We start from the raw sequence: 6,476 nt of genomic DNA, 5'->3' as shown, positions 1-6,476 counted from the left end.
ACAAAGATTGTACTTTTTGGAGAAATGTCCTCTGGTCTGATGAAACAAAAATAGAACTGTTTGGCCATAATGACCATCGTTATGTTTGGAGGAAAAAGGGGGAGGCGTGCAAGCCAAAGAACACCATCCCAACCGTGAAGCATGGGGGTGGCAGCATCATGTTGTGGGGGTGCTTTGCTGCAGGAGGGACTGGTGCACTTCACAAAATAGATGGCATCATGAGGGTTGAAAATTGTAGACGTATTGAAGAAACATCTCAAGACATCAGTCTGGAAGTTAAAGCTCCGTCACAAATGTGTCTTCAAATGAACAATGACCCCAAGCATACTTCCAAAGTTGTGGAAAAATGGCTTAAGGACAACAAAGTCAAGCTATTGGAATGGCCATCACAAAGCCCTGACCTCAATCCTAGAGAAAATCTGTGGACAGAACTGAAAAAGCGTGTGCGAGCAAGGAGGCCTACAAACCTGACTCAGTTACACCAGCTCTGTCAGAAGGAATGGGACAAAATTCACCCAACTTATTGTGGGAAGCTTGTGGAAGGCTACCTGAAGTGTTTGACCCAAGTTAAACAATTTAAAGGCAATGCTACCAAATACTAATTGATTGCATGTAAACTTCTGGCCCACAGGGAATGTGATGAAAGTAATAAAAGCTGAAATAATTCATTATCTTTACTATTATTCTGACATTTCACATTCTTAAAATAAAGTGGTGATCCTAACTGACCTAAGACAGGGAATTTTTACTAGGATTAAATGTCAGGAATTGTGACAAACTGAGTTTAAATGTATTTGGCTAAGGTGTATGTAAACATGCACATTGGGAAGATGTTGCAGAGACATCAAAATAGAATATGAATGCCTGGCCGACATATACATTCTGCAGTTCTACATAGTTTATGTAGTCTAAAAACATCTGTGAGATGCCAATTAGCAAACAATGTCTAAACTGCATCTCCCTATTCATAGTGTGTACATCCATTGGCCAGAGGTTTCTCTGCTATCTGGGTCTGTTGCCTTTCTCTCCCAAACACTTTTTCTGTCACACACCGACACATGTACTCATGTGTGTACAAACACACGCACACACAAATTGACTCAAAATGTCATATGTTGTTCTAAGGCATAAAATGCTGAATTTTGTTAGGAATATCATTAGATCAAAGAAAGGCATGGCTATTTCTAAGATGCTGTATACTATATTGATTAATTTCCATTACAAATCGAAAGAACTACTAGCCAACATTGTGACAACCAACCCCGTCAGTGGAGTCTGCCTAGGGGTGGACGGTGCATAATAATGGCTAGAACAGAGCAAATGGAATGACATCAACCGCATGTATACTATGTATTTAATATATTTGATACCATTCCCCTGATTCCACTCCAGCCATTACCACGAACCCGTCCTCCCCAAAGGTGCCACCAACCTCCTGTGAACCTTATACTGTGTGACAACCAACCCTGCGATGGGGCTGGCTGTCACTAGTGGACAGAGTGTGTTTGATGGCTTATTACTCCATGTTGGAATAAGACATACTAATAGGATCCCTATTTCAACCCAAGACCTTGGTCTTTCTATTCATGGTGAAGGAGTCTTGTTATATATACACACCAGAGTAAAACGTGTGACAACCAACCTCAGTCTCCCCTAAAGGCTTTGGGTGGTTATGAGGGAATAGAAAGTGATATGGTGATCAGTGAGGGAAATGGACTGTGTTGCAGGTCGAGCAGAGTGTACAGGCAGTGTAGGCACACACACAAAAACACACACGCGCACATACACACATAGACACACCTCATTTTACTCCAACGAGTGCCCTATTGTTTGAAAACCATTTTTTGTTTCCAGGGGTTAGTTTATTGAACACAGATAGACCTATATATTTGCCCTTTTCATCATTATACTACTCAGTTTTCCACTATTGATTTTGGTATGGTGCTTTCATCGTCTTACAACTTGTGTCTTGGAAGTGGGTTGTGACTAGCGTGTGGCCGACCATATCGACCATAACTGAATCTGAATTGACATATTGTAGTGCTGAATATATCTGCAGTTGGTGCATATCACCTATTGTCCTTTTAAGTTTTTGAATATTTGAATGCTCAACTAAATTTCTAAACATTCTGTCATTGAAATCTACGTTCGATTTTTAACTGGATTATCGCTGTAAAAAAAGTGATGACCTATTAGTTCAAATGCGTCTGTTTGTTTACGGCGATCCCTTCCATGAAGCTACAATGATGATTTCTCAAAGTGTGTTCATATTGAATGACATGTTACAGTAAGTAAAATAGGAAGCTATGCCAAGATTTGGTTGGATTACACAACAAACTACACACCAAGGAACTTCCTGAGGAGTGCTAGGTTTTAGGAAAGAGGGAAGAAGCGGTTTGAATGAATGTCTGTGCCCATTGTCCTTTCTCACTACCTTTAATTAAACCTTTATTTTAATTTAGCACATGTGCTGTGTTTTGTGTGGAGAACTTAATATAGTTCCTGGGGGGAAACAGAAGAAAAAAAAATTCCTTGTTACTAAAATTGTATCAATGCTGCCTTATTAGAGTGTATTCGTCACCGGAATCATTTCTCTAATAAAAATGACTTACCACATATTTGACAGCATTAATGTGTTTGTCTGTCGACTGTGTATAACAACTGTATCAGTTGAAATGTTGGGTCACATAGGAGAGTACTGCAGTTATTTTCAAATACACTAGATGACAACCTTTCACTGAGCAATGATCTCCTGTAAAACAACCACTGTTCTACTGCAAGACGGAACAACGCATTGGCGTATGTATGAATGTGAGCGGTAGGGGGCATGATTGTACAAGGATCATTTTTTTGCTTGTGTAGCCAACAAGTATGTTGCGAATCTCTTGTTGCCAAGCTTAGCCCACCTCATCTAAGAGAGTGGAAAATATAGTTATTTTTGCCACATTCTACCAAATTGTGGTAACATACAATAAAATGTTGCTTATCTTGTTTTGAGGCAATTTGAGGTTCTTATTTTCTATCTGTCAATGAGGAAGATGCTGAGATCTCGGTCTGTGCACTTCAGATGGGGAATAGAGGCTCTCTATCACTCCTCTCTAAGGGTCTTAAAAGGGGAGGAGTGTTAATGCGGGAGTTGAGATAGTCGAGGCCAGACTCGCTTGGCTCCAGCCCTGGAAGGAGATGGGCAGTGGAAAGTATATCTCTATAGCGGGGTTGAAGGTATAGTCCCGTCTCTGCCTGTAAGACGTGATAGGCTCATGCTGGACCACTGTTTCCTAACAAGTGTTTTCATTTGCAATACACTAAAGAGAGGGAGAGAGCCAGCGATATAACATTACTCACAACCCATTAGCACTCCTAAGGGAGTGGATGTGGAGAAAAGGGAGGGAGAGAGAAAAAAAAGTGTCAGGTGAAGAGAGGCTGCTGTAATATATCCAAAGTGTTTGTTTGTTTGTTTGGGGGGTGATGTAAGGTAATATAAAACTTTATTCTTCCAGTAACTGATGTGTGTGGTGAGACTTCCAGTGAGAAAGTACTGCTGTGTGTAATTCAGGTAATTGATTACGGACCTCCACACAATGAAAGATGCTTTTGCAGGCTAAAACGTGTAGGTACAATTAGTCTACATTTGTTCATCCTCAGAAACATTTTAAAAATGTGTACTGTAAGATGGTATACAATTGGAAACTGACCTCTTGAACCAGATGGTTGTTTTATTCGTGTGCAGACGATATACAAAGTGCTGGGGTGACAATATTTGAACATGACCATTTTTTAAACATCAATAAAGCAGATTTACATATTTACATTCAAAGGTGTCCCAATTGTTTTACTGGTCTTGTAAAACGCCTGCTTTTATTTTCAAGATGAAATGTTAAAAGGAGGAGTAGACCTTGTTGTGGTCTATAGGTTGTATCACGGTCTCTATTTCAACTCCATCTGTCACTCTCCTCCTGAAGGCTCGATCATTGTTATCCATCTGTTAGTTGTGAAACCATTTCGCATGAATCTCTCTCAACCATCTTGTCCCTTCCTGGATTTCAGCAGCTTGCTTTGATGTTAAAGGCTGATGTTAAATGCTTTGGGGGTCACTATAAGGCATGTTAACAAGGTTATTTCCTATGAAAGCTATGTAACTGTACCTGAACCGATGAGCTATAGTCTTGCACTGCGTACACATGTTTTTATTTGGAGTATACTCACTGGCCTTGGACAGAGAAATCATTCTACGGTATTTAAATGCAAAACATTTAAGAATAGCATGTCAGGGAAAACAACTTCCTGCCCTTTAGTAGAAGTTCCCCCTCTGTTTTTTAAAAAATATTCCTATTTTACAATTAGTCGTCTTTGTTTTGTCCTCTGACAGAAAGGGATTGCATACACAAGTAAGACATTTTAAACAGAGTAATACATTAGATAAATAATGAATTAAGTCAAAAGAATAACTATACAACTCTACTATATAATGTTTGTAAATATAATATTGTACATTCAGATTTGAATTAGTAAGCGGAGAGATGCAAAAGATTGTACTGTATTCCTTTTGCTATAACCAACTGTAGTGAACAATATCGACAGTAGACGACGTCCGGTCAAACTTACCATTGCACACACACACACACACACACACACACACACACACACACACACACACACACACACACACACACACACACACACACACACACACACACACACACACACACACACACACACACACACACACACACACACACACACACATTACTGTATTCAGACATTTTCAATCCAGATGATGGTTGGGTTTTGGATTATAAACGAATTGGGTTACCAAATAAGATTAGATTGATAAGGAGCATCTCTTAATGACCATTTAGTTCATATTGCAAAATGCTAATTGATCATTGATATCCCAATACAATGAAAGTGATAGCCATGAAGAACACAGACTTTGTATGCAGTTTCTTTACTGTGGTCTGGGCTATGCATATGAAAAATGATAGATCTGACATAACTGCCTAACAATAGAAAGCTTTCTGATTAGTGCAATTGACTTGGCACAAAAGGCCTCTCTTGAAATCACTTTCACTCCTGCAGATTATATCACACAGTTTGAAAATGGAAAGATGGCTTCTTACTGTTACAATACAGAATGGTTATAATGGTAAAGCTCTTATTATCAAAATTGTAGAAGAATGTTTGAAATTTCACCTATGAAAAGTATGCTCGGGGTTGAAAATCACTGAGCCCCTTAAAATTCACTAAAGTAATTCAACTTTTCCATATTCTCAGGCAACAGTAAATCCCGGAAAGTATTCAGACCCCTTGACTTTTTCCAAATTTTGTTACGGTACAGCCTTGTTCTAAAATTGATTAAATAAATACAAATTCCCAACAATTTACACACAATACCCCATAATGACGATGCGAAAACATTTAGCTTTTTTTACATAAGTATTCAGACCCTTTGCTATGAGACTCGAAATTAAGCTCAGGTGCATCCTGTTTCCATTGAACATCCTTGAGATGTTTCTACAAGTTGATTGGATTCTACAATTTGGAAAGGCACGCACCTGTCTATATAAGGTTGACGATGCATGTCACTGTTGACAATGCATGTCTGAACAAAAACCAAGCCATGAGGTCGAAGGAATTGTCCATAGAACTCAGAGACAGGATTGTGTCGAGGCACAGATCTGGGGAAGGGTACCAAAACATTTCTACAGCATTGAAGGTCCAAGAACACAGTGGTCTCCATCATTCTTAAATGGAAGAAGTTTAGAACCACCAAGACTCTTCCTAGAACTGGCCACCCGGCCAACTGAGCAATCAGGGGAGAAGGGCCTTGATCAGGGAGGTGACCAAGAACCTGATGGTCACTCTGACAGAGCTCAAGAGTTCCTCTGTGGAGATGGGAGAACCTTCCATAAGGACAACCATCTCTACAGCACTCCACCAATCAGGCCTTTATGGTAGAGTGACCAGACGGAAGCCACTCCTCAGTAAAAGGAACATGACAGCCCGTTTGGAGTTTGCCAAAAGGCACCTAAAGACTCTCAGACCATAAGAAGCCAGATTCTCTGGTCTGATGAAACCAAGATTGAACTCTTTGGCCTGAATGCCAAGCGTCACAACTGGAGGAAACCTGGCACCATCCCTACGGCGAAGCATGGTGGTGGCAGCATTCTGCTATGGGGATGTTTTGCAGAGGCAGGGACTGGGAAACTTGTCAGGATTGAGGCAAAGATGAATGGAGAAAAGTACAATGGGATCCTTAATGAAAACCTGCTCCGGAGTGCTCAGGACCTCAGACTGAGGCGAAGGTTCACCTTCCAACAGGACAACGACCCTAAGCACACAGCCAAGACAATGCAGGAGTGAATTTGCGACGAGTCTCTGAATGTCCTTGAGAACCCAATCGAACATCACTGGAGAGACCTGAAAATAGCTGTGCAGCGATGCTCCCCATCCAACCTGACAGAGCTTGAGAGGAT

This window comes from Oncorhynchus gorbuscha, linkage group LG19, assembly GCF_021184085.1.
Source record: "Oncorhynchus gorbuscha isolate QuinsamMale2020 ecotype Even-year linkage group LG19, OgorEven_v1.0, whole genome shotgun sequence".
NCBI lineage: Eukaryota > Metazoa > Chordata > Actinopteri > Salmoniformes > Salmonidae > Oncorhynchus > Oncorhynchus gorbuscha.
Note: the sequence above shows the minus strand (reverse complement) of the source record.